The sequence below is a fragment of the Grammomys surdaster genome, unplaced genomic scaffold (genome assembly GCF_004785775.1).
Source record: "Grammomys surdaster isolate TR1022 unplaced genomic scaffold, NIH_TR_1.0 279, whole genome shotgun sequence".
In the NCBI taxonomy this organism is placed as follows: Eukaryota; Metazoa; Chordata; class Mammalia; order Rodentia; family Muridae; genus Grammomys; species Grammomys surdaster.
In genome coordinates, this window is record NW_021604720.1 from 681,789 (window position 1) to 696,863 (window position 15,075).

At 37.2% G+C, this 15,075-nt stretch overlaps 1 protein-coding gene across 1 annotated transcript in view; it reads left to right on the forward strand.

The window, feature by feature from the left end:
- Nrxn3 (neurexin 3) overlaps window positions 1–15,075 on the forward strand; it is a 1,478,337-nt gene that overhangs the window by 660,384 nt on the left and 802,878 nt on the right. The gene's annotated exons all lie outside the window — the stretch shown is intronic.

The following is a 15,075-nucleotide window of genomic DNA, read 5'->3' on the forward strand; positions in this document are numbered from 1 at the left end:
CATTATAGCTTGGTAAGGTATTTTAAGACCCCCTGATGGTGTTGATGATAAAACAACATTTTTTTAGGATAGCATTGAGGTCATCCTGGCTAATTCTTTAGATTCACTACCTGTCATAAAAACATGCCTCATCATATGGAATAACTACTATTCCTTGAACGTGCCCAGACCGCTTCACCTCTGTACATTCAGAGACTCTTCTTCCATTTCCTGTCTACCAAGCTCACTGCTCCTGTTCATTTTTTATAGAATACATATTTTGCTTTCCCTAAGAACTCTTATTTGAACATCACTTTCTTTTTAATCCCACTCTAACATGTCAAATGTTAGACATGTGTGCACATACATGTGTACACACATGTGCATACGTACTTTCTCCTTTTCATTGTCTTCCTAAAGTATACTTTGGAGACCACACACTAATATTCAAGCACTTAGAAGGACACATTACTGTTTTAAATGGTTATCTCCTTCATCAGACTCCATGAAACTTGGGTCCTGGGAATTATTATTTCTTCTTTTATCTCAGCTATTAGCTTGAATCTAGTGTCACAAATGAGCAGTAAATACTTAATGAGCTATCAATTAATGAATACTTAATAACAAATAGATATTGTACAAAAAAGCACGAACATTGGGGTGGATATTTGTTACTATCATGCGAGGATAGTTTGTGCTTTTCCTCAAATTCAGTTCCCAGTGGGTATTTCTTTACCCTTATTTAGTAAGTCTATCCTGAACAATCAACTACTTACTGCACTTTTTTTTTTATTTTTACTGAGTAAATATTCTTCGCCAGTTAGTAACACAAATATGTTAGGTGTTTTCTATATACCATGCTTTGAATCCATTGTTCATCTTCTGATTACCAAGGGAAACAGATGAGATTATAACTGCCCTGATGTGATAGGATTATGATTCAATAAAACACGTGTACCCTCACATAGGCTAGTTCATTATGATTAGCACATAGCCATTTTTTCTTCCAGTTTGTTTTAGATAATATTGGATTGTTCACAATTATATGAATTCAATTCTTATGCCTGGTATCTTCCTTTTAAATAAATGTGTTTAAATGTATGTTGAACAAACATCTTTTTAACACACTGGGCCAGAAATATAAAAATAAGTGTTGAGATCAGTTTTAGACAAACAACTGAGGTACATATTTTACATACCAAAGCAGACCAGTCCCTTAATACCTGTTATGGGTCATGGCTGCCATATCCTACACTCCACCTTGAACTTTCCAGCCCAAGGACTGGGCTTCCTCGCCCACAAAAGCTCTTCCTTTTATAATCCAGACATTTTGGGTTCTCTCCCCACTCTCTGGATTTTCTCTCTCCTTTCTGTTGGTGTAACAAACCAATTCAAGCAAAATGAAAGTACAAAAAGTCAGGTTTGTTGGGAAGCCACTCTTGAACTGGTTCATTGGTCTCTAGGAACAAGGTCAGGGAAGTTTTCATGGGGAGGAAGACAGAGGGAAGAGAGAAGAGAAAGAAAGCTCACAGGAAGAGAGAAAAGAGACCAAAATGTATTCTGGGTCTGAATTCCAACATCAAGTACATTTTCTAACCTCATGTTCTTAGAAACCCATTTCATCTTATAATTTATTGGGGAATAGTCTGCTTATTGAGACAAACATAGCTTGTCTTCAACCTCCATGTAGTACTAGACATTGATATCTTAGGCAGGCATCAGTCAATATGAGGTCACACCATTCCCCAATGCATTAATAGACCAGTATTTGCCATCCCATGGCAGCAAGGTCTAGATCTCAAGGTTTTTATTCCTGCTTCATGCCATACCCTGGTATTCCCCAACATTTTCAATATATATTCTTCATTTTCACTAGCCTGAATAATATTCAAAGAAGTATCTCCCACCCTATACCACTTGTTTCCCTAAACCTCTTGTCTTGCTTCCTCAGAAACACCATAGGTTACACAAGCCTGTGTTCATATCTTGCTCACCATAAACCAATCTGTCCTTCTCCAGTCCTTTAGATAAACAGCAAAAGATTAGACATTAGATTAACCTGTCTTGGGGACTATATATGAGTCAAATTATTCTTGAAGAAAATATTTTAACATCCTGTTTCTTACTTTCATCATTTTAAAAATAGGATGTCAATGCTTACTTCACAGTGTTGTAAAGATTCACTCTACTATCACCATGCCATCTCTGTGTCTAATAATCCTGAAATGGACAAGGATTATAATTTAGTTCTTGAATTAAAAGCAAAAGACCTATGACTAGCATAAGAGAAGAGATGATATTCCGAACCTCAGGTAATCTTAAATCTTTTGTCTTTAGGACGTGGGTCAGAGACAGAATGATTTATGAGGTTATGTTGTAGCTGGGGTAGAACAGTGTTGAACTAGATGCAATAGATTTTTTTTAGATGTAATGGGAGGAAGATCCAGCATAGTATAAGCCTTCAGAACAGAATTCTTGAGCCAATATATGAGCTTGTTCAAGATGAGTCAACACAACAGGACACACAATTCTCTTTTCTCTTCATTGATGATCTTCATTGAGGGGTAGACAGCTGCAAAATCTCTAATGTGTTCTCATAAAGAAAATGGCAGTAACAAATTCATTGAGATTCACTACAATATCCATTTAAAAATTTTCAGTGTATGACTGACTCAGAACATTAAAAAAAATCTGTCAACTATATCTAGAATTGAGAAATACTCTTGGTCACATGAAACAATAAAAAACAACAAAAAATGATTTCAGGGTAATGAATTTAAATAAGATGTTGGATGCGAGAGAAGATTTTAAGGAAAAGGAAATGTCTAGGAAATAGCCTAGAAAAAGTTGAACTAGGAAAACAACGAAGTTGAGGTGAGAAATAAAGGTTAGGAAAGGGAAAATCAAAAGTCAAATTATAGTTGATGTCACTTGATGGGAGTTTAAAAGAGCCACTCACCTAAAGGGAATGAGAACAGAAGATTGAAGCTTGGGACATAGAGGGGAAGAGCAAGGTATGGGAGACATCAGTGTTACAAATGTGGAAAGCTCATCTCTGCAGGGATGATGGGGATGATAGTGAGGTTAGGTGATGATAAGGATCACCATAAGATGCCCATGAATTTGGAAATTTATATAGGATTAGGAATTCATGGAGATTATCTAGCTAGCAAAAGGTACTGAAAGAATATGAAGGAAGGCAGAAGGGATAAACACTTCGGAGTAGTGAGTCAGTACGATCTGAGAAGACATGTTCTATAGTGTAGGCCACCAAGCAGAAGAGCTTGGGCTGCCTATAGAGTGGCCTACTCAAACAGTGAGCTGCTGTGAGTGGGTGGGATTTGGGGTTGCCTAAAGAGAAGAGGCAACAGATGGACCAAAACATAAAGGAAAAAAGGCATGCTTATTAAAATGAGATTCTAAAGAATTAAGAAAGGGAAGAAAGGGGAGAATTGAAACAAATTTGTATTTGACAGAAGAAGAGACTTTTACACTCATTTTTTTTTTCATGCAACTGAGGACCACAGTCAGGGCTCTGCCACTCAACTCTATCCCCAGTCCTGAGAGATCCTTACTTTGGTAATGGCAAGAAAGTTTTGGGTCATCATTTATGTATGCAATAAGGTATTTCATTCATTCATTTAATAAGAATCCTAAGTACAAGGATGGACAGAGAAATATTTAGTCCAACTTAAACAGGAGCCTGATTCTAGTAGGAGATATATCTGAGTGAGGAGACAATTTAAAACCCTGGGGGACAAAGAATATGGGGGTCAAGGTAAGGGAATGGAAAAGGTACTAAAAGGAAAACTCAAGAGTTTCCTTGCAAATGAAAGATTAGATTGGGTGGAAGAGCAACTACCATAGGATGCAAATGAATATTTTTTAATGAAGTGGAGCCTGCTGGAGTCCAGAAAAGCCTCTGTTAGAACCATGAGAAGCAGCTTACAGAGCAAATTGTACTGGACTGCATATTAAGACCTTGGCTTCTACTTTTATTGTTATTGGTAAGATTTTTCCACAAGGTTTAGGAGCCTGGAATCCAATTCAGTAAATCAAAGGATTGTTCTCCAGTGTCCTAAAGTAAGGTCAGAGAATCACCTACACAGTGGTTGCATGGTGTCACATCAACTTCATCTTAATCCAAAGAACATGATTTTAATTTTGAGGTGACATAATCAGTTCAGATGAGCTTATATTGTATTAGACTTGGCTTCTAAATGAATGGCTGGTGTCCATCAAAGAGAAGGCCATGTGGAGAAAGAAGAGGTTGAGGTAGCATACCAACAAACCAAGGGATATTGAGGATTTCCAGCAACAGCCAAACCCAGGAAGAGCCAAAAAAGGTATTCTGAAGTATTCATGACCCTACAGTTTCCAATTTCTTGTCTCCTAAAAAGAAATGTATTTATTTTGTCATAGCCATTGAGTTTGTGCTATTGTGCTGTAACAATCTGAGGAAACTTATACAACTTGGGTGGAGAACACCTGGGATCTTGGTAAGATAACCTTCAAAGAGACCCTATCTTCTGATTCAGCCACTCCAAGCCTGGAGCCTGACAACCAGATTTTCTGAATTACCTACACATGCTTCCAATGGAATTTCAAATGTGAGAGCCCACTGGGCCTGGATGTCTGAAGACCAAAAAAGCTACATGGCAGGACTATTGCAAACCACAGAGGATGCTCCCTGTGGCCTACATGAGTGAAGTGTGACACTCGCCGTTCTATATAGGTCACAGAAGGTGTTTTTCCAGTGAAGAAATGAGAAGGTTATTTCTAAAATACCCACATCTATATATTTTATGTATTGTGTGTTCTGGGAGCATTTTAAAGGTAAAGACCTCGAGTGTTCTATTCTTCCAGAAGAGAAATTTCTGTCTGTAAAATTTGACAAATAATGAGATTTTTCCTAATCTGTTTCTCCTCTATAATTTTCTCTCTAGGTTTCTCTTTTCTCATCTTATTTCAGTTTCTTTTTTCCCCTCAGCCTTATTCAACTTCAACCCACCTAGAGACTAAAGTTATATGTGTTATATATATTGGTTTCCTAGTTTTATAATCTTGGTCCAGTAGATCAATCACAGAATGCTTCATTCTTTTAAATGTCTTTGGTGCTTTTCTTGGTTAACAGGGGCTCAATAGTATAGGGGTAATAAGTAAAACAGATCTATACCACTCATATTGTAATCCAAACAGTAAATTAATAATAGTAGTACAGCTTTAGGAAATTGATCAGCTTTAGGAAATGCCTCTTTTTGCCTCTTTTCCTTATTATGGGTATTAGGTGGATTTGTGTAACAGTCAGCATGGCTCAGTTCTGCTGCAATAAGGAATATCTCTACACAAACTTAATAGCTTAAAGGAGTAGAGTGTTCAATCATACCACCACTGTTAATGTCCATCAGTTGTATTGTTATGGTATTGCTTCATCATCTCCCCGCTGCCTCCAGACTCTGAAGAGTAGTTCCAGTCTGTCTCAACTTGACAAAAGGAAAATAGCTAGTGGTAGCCCTAAAACTTCCCAAGTGGACCAAACCATTTTCCTTCACTTTGTTGTGTGGAAAAATCACATAAAATGTCTGAAATAATGAGACAGGAAGTGCAATCCCTCAGAAAGGGTGGCTCTTTCAGGAAAGGGCTGATAGGAGGGGATAGAAAACATTAGAGAAAACAGTACAATCTCACAGGATTGGTGTTAAGTAAAAAGTTAACTTGTGTAAAGAATGTACATGGAGCCCAGTGCCTGGTAAGCTATATGTGTATATACATACACATATATATCTCCCAAGAATGGTGCTATTAAGATTTGAGAATGGGAATGGAGAAATGGCTCAGTAGTTAAGAGCACTGGCTACTCTTCTAGAGGACCCAGTCTCAGTGTGATTGTTTCCTACGGAATTTTCCCAGTAGATTGTGAGACTCTTAGCAGTGAGGCATATGGATCCTGAAGTGGCCATTTCCTGTATCCAGGCAGGATTTTCAGTGGAAGGATAAAGACAGCAACTCATCCACAAAACCTTCAACTCAAAAAGTGTCCTGCCTATAAGATGTTCAGGGGAAAAGATAGAGCAGAGACTGAGGGAATGGCCAACCAATGACTACCCCAAATTGAGACCCATCCAATGGGCCAGAAATAATCCCCAATGCTGTTGATACTCCCTTATGCTTGCAGACAGGAACCTAGGATGACCCTAAGGAGCTGTATCCAGCAGCTCACAGTGCCCATCTAGTAATTCCTGAACTTTTTCCCTGTGAGACTGAAGCTTGAATAAAGGTCCTGGTTTATGCTATCTTCAGATTCATCTAACAAAATGCAGTAAAGAGCCCTTTCTTTTATTCCTCCCTTTCTTCTTCCCCTTTAATAATTTAATTTATATGTTTATCTCTATGTATTCATATATGTCAATTGAATATGTTTACTGAATGCATATACTATGATTTGAATATAAGCTAGAATTGGTCCATGCATCTCATTGTTGAGATGAAGTGTGTTGCCCCTTTCCTATAGCTGCCTGTCATTTCCAATCATCACCTCTCTCCATCATTGTTTAACGTATTTACTTATGCACTTTCAAGGCCCATTTTTTTCTTTGTCTTCCTTATAATATCTTAGTTATTCTTTACATATTTTATATATGTATACCCTATATATTAATCATATTTACCCATCCACTTTCTTCTACTCATCCACTCATTTTCACATCCCCATTTCTTTCCCTATTTTACTTCTTTTAATAACCTATGATCCAATTATTGCAACTTGTGTGTCCCTTAATGTAAAATGCTTTACTGGAGCATGAGCAACCTATCTGTTGGAATGCTAAGTTCCCAGATGTGCAATAAAATGCCTGCATTTACATGCATCCTGAATATTTGAATTGCAGGTGTTTTAGTGCACATCTGTGAGTTTTGCATTCCTACAGTAAGATGGGAGGTAGGGACAAGGAAGGTCCTGAAGTTTGTCAGCCAGCTGGTCTGTCTTCCACAGTGGTGAAAAAGAGACTCTGTATCAACAAATGTGGAAGATAATGATTAATATCCAAGGTCATCATCTCGTTTCCCTATCTGTTTCCTGGTGAACAGATGTTCACACTCCTACACATAAAAATACATATCACATCACATCACACACACACACACACACACACACGAATACAAATTAATAATGTCTACAGTTTCTATTAAAATTGTTTATTATGACATTTAGGATAAAGGAGTCATTTGATGATCAACTATTGGGTGCAGTAAGAACAAAGGTTATAGGAGACATCCTGCTTAGAAGAATTTGAGTTCAAACCTGTAAATTTATTTGTTAACAAGAAGATCCTATAGTCAGAACCTACAGTATAGAAATATCTAAAACCATTGAAAGTGACCAAATTCTATGAATCATGCCAGGATGACAGTGAGAAAACATTCTAGTGAACTTGTAGATTTTTAAATAAACAAGAATAGAAACAATCTTTTCCAAGGCATCTTCTTCCTATCCTTGAACAAATACCATCATCTCTTGGAAAGTGGCTTCATGATGAGAGATTATCACTAGGAATTTTAACCTATTGGTCATCAACTCACTATGGCTGTGCATGCTGCAAATTTGTGGCTTATGGTAGAGGTTTGGTAGAATACTGGGAGCAAGATTCCTTCTCCTCTCTTTTGGAGACATTTATTCCAAAGAAGGAAACCTATCTGCCTGGGTTCATTCCATTTCAAAATGGAGAGGCTCTGTGCTTTGTGTTGAGACCTCTGAGTTCATTTTACCCTGTGGTCAGGTACAATTCACAAATCCCCTAGAATAGGGTACAGTGTTTGCTTTGTTCCTCTTGATGTCAAGAAGTAATGGATGAGAGTGCCTAACTGAAATCATACAGAAAAATAAAAGAGGGAAGGAAGGGCAGGAGGGAAGGAAAGAGGAGAGAAGGGAGATCAGAAGTCTAACAATTGTGCATCACTGATAAACAGTGGTAGCCCAAAATACGAGCTAAAGCAATAGCACAGAAACCAGACTCAGTGACCTGACTAGATTCACATCAAGAAGCTGCCAGAAGCTGGTTTGAAGTGTGATTGATGCTAGATAGGAATAACGAAATAACAGAAATAAGGTTCTTTAGTTTCATCTCTTTATCTCACTGTAGGAATGCTGAGCACATGGGTGTTCACTAACACACCTGCATTTCCACGGGTTTGGGATATTTAAATGGAGGTTCTCACTAGCTTCTGTTAGGTCAGCTGTGCCCCATGTTTCCTAAAGACTTTGTTTTACTGGCTGAGCTTATGTCTACTCAGATTCTAAGAGTTACACCGAAGAGTCAACAATGATTTCTGTTGTTTCCCCCTTCTTCCTCTCCCATTCCTAACCTACTTTTTAAATCAGTCTCCTGTTCTTGCTGACCCTGCTTCTGAAATGTACAACAAATCTATGACTTCTACCTCCACTGCTGTCCTTAGTGTAAGTCACTTTTGCCTCCCGTCTTAGCTTCCAGAAAGATTCCATTCCATCTGTTACTGGTCTCTTTTAGTCTACTGGATCCATAGTAACCAGAATAATTGTTAAAAATTTAAATTAGGAGATTGAAGATATAGCTCCCTGTTTAAGAGCACCAAATGTGCAAATATAAGGATCCAAATTCAAATCCCCAACACTCACTTATAAAAACAAAACAAACAAACAAAACAAAACAAACAAAACAAAACAAACAAACAAACAAAGGACAACAATTTTCAACCTGTGGGTTGAAACTCTTGTGAGGGCCAAACAACCTTTTCTTGGGGATTGCTAAAGACTGTTTGTGCATCAGATATTTATATTACAATTCATAACAGTGGCAAAATCACAGATATGAAATAGCAACCAAAACAATTTTATGGTTAAGGTCATCACATCACCAGAAACTATATTAAAAGGTTGTAGCATTAGCAAGGTTGAGAACCCCTGATATAACATATTACTGGCTTCCATGGACCATTGGAGTTCTTAAAGTATGATAGAAGAAAGTTGAATGATGAATGGTACAATACTCACTGACATGTAAGCATGGCATTTGTGAGGCACTGATATTTCTCAAGTGTGTGGAGAAGCAAGTGAAGGTGAACTGGAGAAATTCTGCTTTCTGTGATGAGCAGTCTTCTCTAACTCTAGGTTAGATATGAAAATTATACTGGTTCAATATTAAAAGTGTTTGCATTATACAATCCTTTATACTTTAGGCTTTGTGTCCTGAACATGAATAGTTTTGGATTTCTGTATGAAGGTACTTGCATCTTATTTATATTTAGTCACTGTTTTATGAATCATAAACCCCAAGTCTAGAGATGTCTAAGATGGAGTATTTTGAAAGGTTTGTAGGCATCAAACCGATTGTCATAACTCAGTTCCTTCACCTTCAGCTTAACAGTCTTTCAAAATACTATTATTGGGCATTGTTATTTGTCAATGTGTTCATTTTTGTTTGCTTTTGTCTGCCACGTATAGATTTTTAAATGTCTACCCACCATTTTCTTGAGGAAAATTAAACACCATATTTGTGACTATTAAAAAAAAAGAGGCAGTCATGTAACTCCAGCATTGTGTGTAGGAGTGGCTATGGACAGGATTGTTGCTGGAGCCTCAGATTCAGTCAGCTATCCTGTCTAAGGGAAATAAAGCCTGAGGTGACAGAGGAAGACACTCACTATTTTCTTCTGGCCTTTCCGTGTGTACACAGGGATGGACACCCAAATACACACAAAATACATTATAGCACAAAAGAAATAAAAAACCTCTCATAACTTTCCAAAGCATCCAGTTGCCTTTAGAGCAGTATTCAGATGGTATATCACATCATGCAGGGTCTTTTAGCGACTCCATATTTCACCAACTTCTCTTTCCCTGGGGTACCAGCAAAAATGGGCCTCCTTTGGGTCCTCCAACATGCTTCACCTTGGACATCTGCGTGCTCAGTTCTTCTCAAATATATTTCTTCAGAGTAACCTTATTAAACCATCTAAAACAAGAACTCATGACAAGAACAGAACATAGAGGTTTTTTGTTTTGTTTTGTTTTTTCAAGATTGTCCTATGAAGTAGCCACATTTTTGTTCTTGCCTCTGGTTTATAATTTTTTTAATCAAATCATTCCATTATAATTTCCTTATATGTATGGGGGGTGAGTACAAATGGTTTCTGGAACCACCAGGCTCAGCAGAGTATGAACCTGCCTGAGGCAAGAAGGAAATTCTTGTTTAACACAACTCAGTGGCCAGTGTTGGTTCAAAGTTCTTAGAGTCTGACACCGGGCAGTTTATTTTAGGCACATTTAAGCACAGTTCAATTTTGGAGAAAAGTTTCCTGTTGATAATTGAATCAATCCCATGTGTGCACCCAAGCATAAGACATGTTTTCATGGAAACTCTACAAAGTACATGTATTCTATAATGATGGGTTCTATTGATTGAGAAAAAATGCCAAGACAAGGGGCTAGGAGAATGTCTGAGATAAACATAAAAGTTTATTCGAGTCAGGAATAGCCTAGCCTTACAAATAGCACAGAGGTTACCGAGGCTATTATAAAGTGAATGTTACATGTCTGAGGAGGATGGGTGCTATTGACTGAAACACAATGTTCAAGATAAAAGTCTAGGGAAGAAGAATCTTGAACAAACACAATAGTCTGAGGGATTCAGCTGTAGCCTGGTCCTACAGATAGCCCAAGTCACTAGGCTATTAATTATACCCATTCCCAGCCTTCTGGGCAGAAAGCAAGTTATGCTTCTCTTCTTTTAAGTGGCAATACTGCCTGTTTAACATTCCTGGTTATTCTGCTTATCTGTGAGCACAGGGACCTCATTCCCTCTAAACGTGTAGAACACAGCTCTACCGAGACTGTTGTATTCCTTAATTTGTCTGTGTCCCTTCAGACTTCCTCAGCCTTCACTAGACAAGCTTCATGAAGGATGTTTTTCATTGTGTTGACCTTATCCTCAATATCACATTGGTTGTGTGGCCTCACTGTTTCTTATTCACCATTTGTCAAATCCTGTAGTAGACAGTCCCTTGACACACTGCTACAGGTGAGTAGCTGTGTACCATTAGCCCAGAAAGTACAGCATGTGATGGGTAGCCTCTAGTGGAGGAGGAACAGAGGAATAGTTTATTGCTGGACATGTTACTTGTGTTAGGCTCCCAGGAAGGTTTTTAATTAAAAGCTGTGTCTCTACCATTGTACAAGTGCTCAGGCTATACAGTTGGGCCCTTGCCTTCTTCAGATCATACTGCATACTTCCTCATAAAAGACTTAACTGAGCACACTGCATGCCATATCTACTATGGGAAGCTCCTCAGTTCTCCCTGGGGCTTGAAGACGTTGGTGAGAATAAAATGATCTAATTGAGCCACTTTGTGACAGTAATTTTATATTATCTGGCTTTTTTTTCTTGGAAAATGCATGCTTTAGAAGTCAGTTTATGAAAATTCATTAAGTTTATACTTAAAAGGCAAATCAAATTCTTTCTCAACCTATTTGGATTTTCTAAGCAGAAAATAGAAATGCTTCCCTGTCATTATCCTCCTCCTTTAGTTCATTTCTTTGTCTTTGCTTTACCTCTGTTCTCTCTGGGAAGCATGGGTGATAAAGACTGTGGTGCCCTGAGCTCAGTAGAGGGCTGCCACAGTAGATGCTGATGGAATCAAGGTAAGCTTTCTTTCCATCTCTGTCTTGTTTTGTTTGTATCTAACACAATCATTTGAATATCCTTCTACCATACCATATTGATATAGAGTTGTATATATCTTTTTTAAGAGGGGAATTTTTGTTTTTTTAGTGCACTGTAGATTTTTCTTGTAGATGCATGTGGAACATGGCTCCTAGGAAAACCAAGGTACTATTTTCTCTTTTAAACAAATGGAGAAATTGGGGTAAAAAAAAATGTCATGTTAGCTATCCCTGTCCTCACTAATCTAAACAAAATCTTGAATATTCCCCTCCCACTTTTCAAAACAGCCCTTTGTAGAAGATGGAAGGAATTTCTACTGTCTGTATATGAGCAAAACCAATGGGCTTAGCTTAAATTATTAATGTCATACCAATAGATGAACAGAAATGCATATTGAGGGTAATTTGTTTTCTTGGCTATATTGTTTCTGGAGGAAATAACAAAATTATACAATATAAATAGTTTGTTTTCTAAAAAGCCTAACTAGGTAAAACGATGATTAATCTCTACCATGTGTAGATTTGCCAAGTTGAGACGGAAAATTTTTCTAATATTTGATTGTCATCTTCCTCCAAGCAGCCAGCAGTGGTTTTTATTTTAGCATTTTGTTTTGATTTTGTAATTCATTCTCATTGCTTAAAGACACTGGACTTCTCTTGGGATACTATAGAGGTTCCAGAAAAGAATCTGGCAGGTGTTTTTTAGCTGCCATTTCTTGTTCTCTGTTGTCCACTCATCCGAGAATCAGTTTGTGTTTCATGAGGCTAAGGCTTCCCTCAAAGGGAAAATGCTAAGTCAGATGATACAAGGCCAGAGGAAGTGACTGTTTTATTGGTCTCAACAGTCATTAGAGGCTATTTGCTTTTCAATAATGAAGAATTCGACCCTCTATACTTACAAATTTCTACATGTCAGAACTCTTCTTCTGGGATTCTTCCTCTTTATCGTAAGTGTCATGATCTTGGAAAGTCAACTGATGGGAGCTGAAAGTTCTTCAGTATAGCTCAGTACTCATCTTCAAGCAGACTAAGAAGAATCATAGGGTTTCTTGAGATCAATATTTATTGTACACACTGTGAAAGAAAAGAAACACGTCAACACATACATTAAATGTGTATTTCATTGAAGATCAGGATGAGAATCATTTTAGTTTTTGCCAAGAGAGCAATGTCAGAACGTTTATGAATCTGAGGTTGTTAATTCTTGGTAGTTTCAACTGTCTTGAACAATGTCCTTTTTCTTCTTCTTCCTGTTGGGGGAACCCTCTACCTGCAAGAAAGAACTCTACAATCTTTGTTTCACTGGTGCAGCTTCACTAGATTTTTGATTGATTAATATAATAATAATGATGATGATATAATAATAAGATATTAGTAATTATAGTAATAATAATAATCCCTCCTCTCTGGATTGGATCTTTCAGCATTGCAAGCTTAAGTTTCTGTGTTTTAACTTTTGGCTTGTGATAATAAAAATTTGCCTCACTTATCAACTGAATCTCCTTTGTGAGCTTCAGGTTAACTTGGTACCCTCTCTCAGTTTACCCAAATTTCCAGCTAAATTTAAAAATCACTTTTCACTTGTATGATGAATTAACCTTTAGGCTTGACTAAAGATAAATGATGTAGACCTTTCACTTCTAGAAGATGAGGTTTACATACAAAAACTCACTGAGTTTTATCAATTTGTTACTTGAAAATGAATATTGGATAAGAGACCCTGTCATTTTAATTAAAGTGATGTTAATTTCCCCCTGCCCTCCTCTTATGGTAATAAGAATTACTGATACTGGAAATAGCAGGGCATGAAAAGTTCCATTAATCTTTTTACAATTTTAATTGTAGGATGCCACATTCTGCATTTTAATAGCTGTGTTTGGAGCTGGCCACCATGCACATTTGCTAGATATCTTAAATACCATACCTGTAAAATGCTAGCTTCATTGAAAACACTTTGGACAAAACCAAAGCTTGTTTTACAGTTCTGTGGCTAACATGATGCTTGTGCAGTAGTGTTTCAAACAGACTGTGTTTGTGCTTGTCATTCTCTCTTTTATCTTGTCCCCAGTCATAAAAATTAAGTGATGTGAAAAAATTACCTAAAAAACAGATGCTACCTTCTAGGAGAGGTTTTAAATGGCCCATATATCCAACAGTTCTGCCTCCATAGCCAATATTCTCCATATCCATCTTTGCTTTGTTCTTTCTTATCGAAGCATTTGCTTGTAGAATAAAGAAGATAAAAACATAAAACAAAAAAGCAGATTTGTTTGTTCTAACAACATCTGTTCTTGTTATAAAAAGCACCCACATGATGTGGTCCATTTTCTTCCAAAGCCCTCTCATGAGGGATTTGAAAGGCAGCTCTGCATCCATCTGAGGCTTGAGCTGATGAAGACAATGAATGGGTCTGTCTAGTGAGTCGAAATGTAAGGGCAAGTTCTATTTTAGTGTATGAGTTAAAGATAATATTGTTAGGAAATATGGGATTAAATAACAATTCTTTATTAGCAAATTCTTCTCCTAAGATTCACTGGACTATTCTGTACCATCGGTACCTGATTTGAGGCTCACTGGATTCAAGTTTTGTCAGTGAATGTCCGAGATTCTTATTGATTTGAGTTTCATGTTTGATGGTGGATCCACACACACTCCCCCCATAATCTCTTTGTGCTGCAATTAAAATATAGTCTTTCACTCTAAAGTCTTTATTTTCAATGGGAGAAAAATCTCCCAATCTTTACTTCTGCTAGTCTTTCAGCCAGCCAAACTAAGAATACTAATTACTCAATATTTAAAAGTAGAACGTAGCATTCTTTAGAGCTAGGTGATATTATTCTTTTCTTTCCTACATAGTATATTATAGCTTCCTCTCTTACATAGTTTAATATATTACAAATCATTTTAAAGCATGAAGCTGTCCAAGTATTGACTGATTCATTCAGGAATGCTTAATCACCTACATAAACTGAGCTCTCTGCCTCCCAGGGGAGAAGCTTAGTCTAAGTCCCCACCATCTCTGAAGTCTTCTTTGTCTTCAGACTTCCAACTTGAAGCAACAATAGCACACATTCTGAAGTAAATTTCTCTTCTCTTTGTAACAGTGAGCATTTTAATACCCTGTGTTTCCTCATCTTGCAGTCTTTTGCTGTTAAACATCACAATCCCTTGCTTCCCAGGATCTTGAATTTCATCTTGACTATCTCAACCTGGGTCTCTCAAGACATCTTTGTTTATTCCTTTACCTAGTGGTACTTTATGTGAAGCACTTCTTTGAACTGTACATGTTTGTTTTTAAAATTTTATGTTATTTCATTCTTTGGATCCTTCGAGTTTTATTCTTTATTTTTCTCTATAATCTATCTATCTATCTATCTATCTATCTATCTATCTATCTATCTATC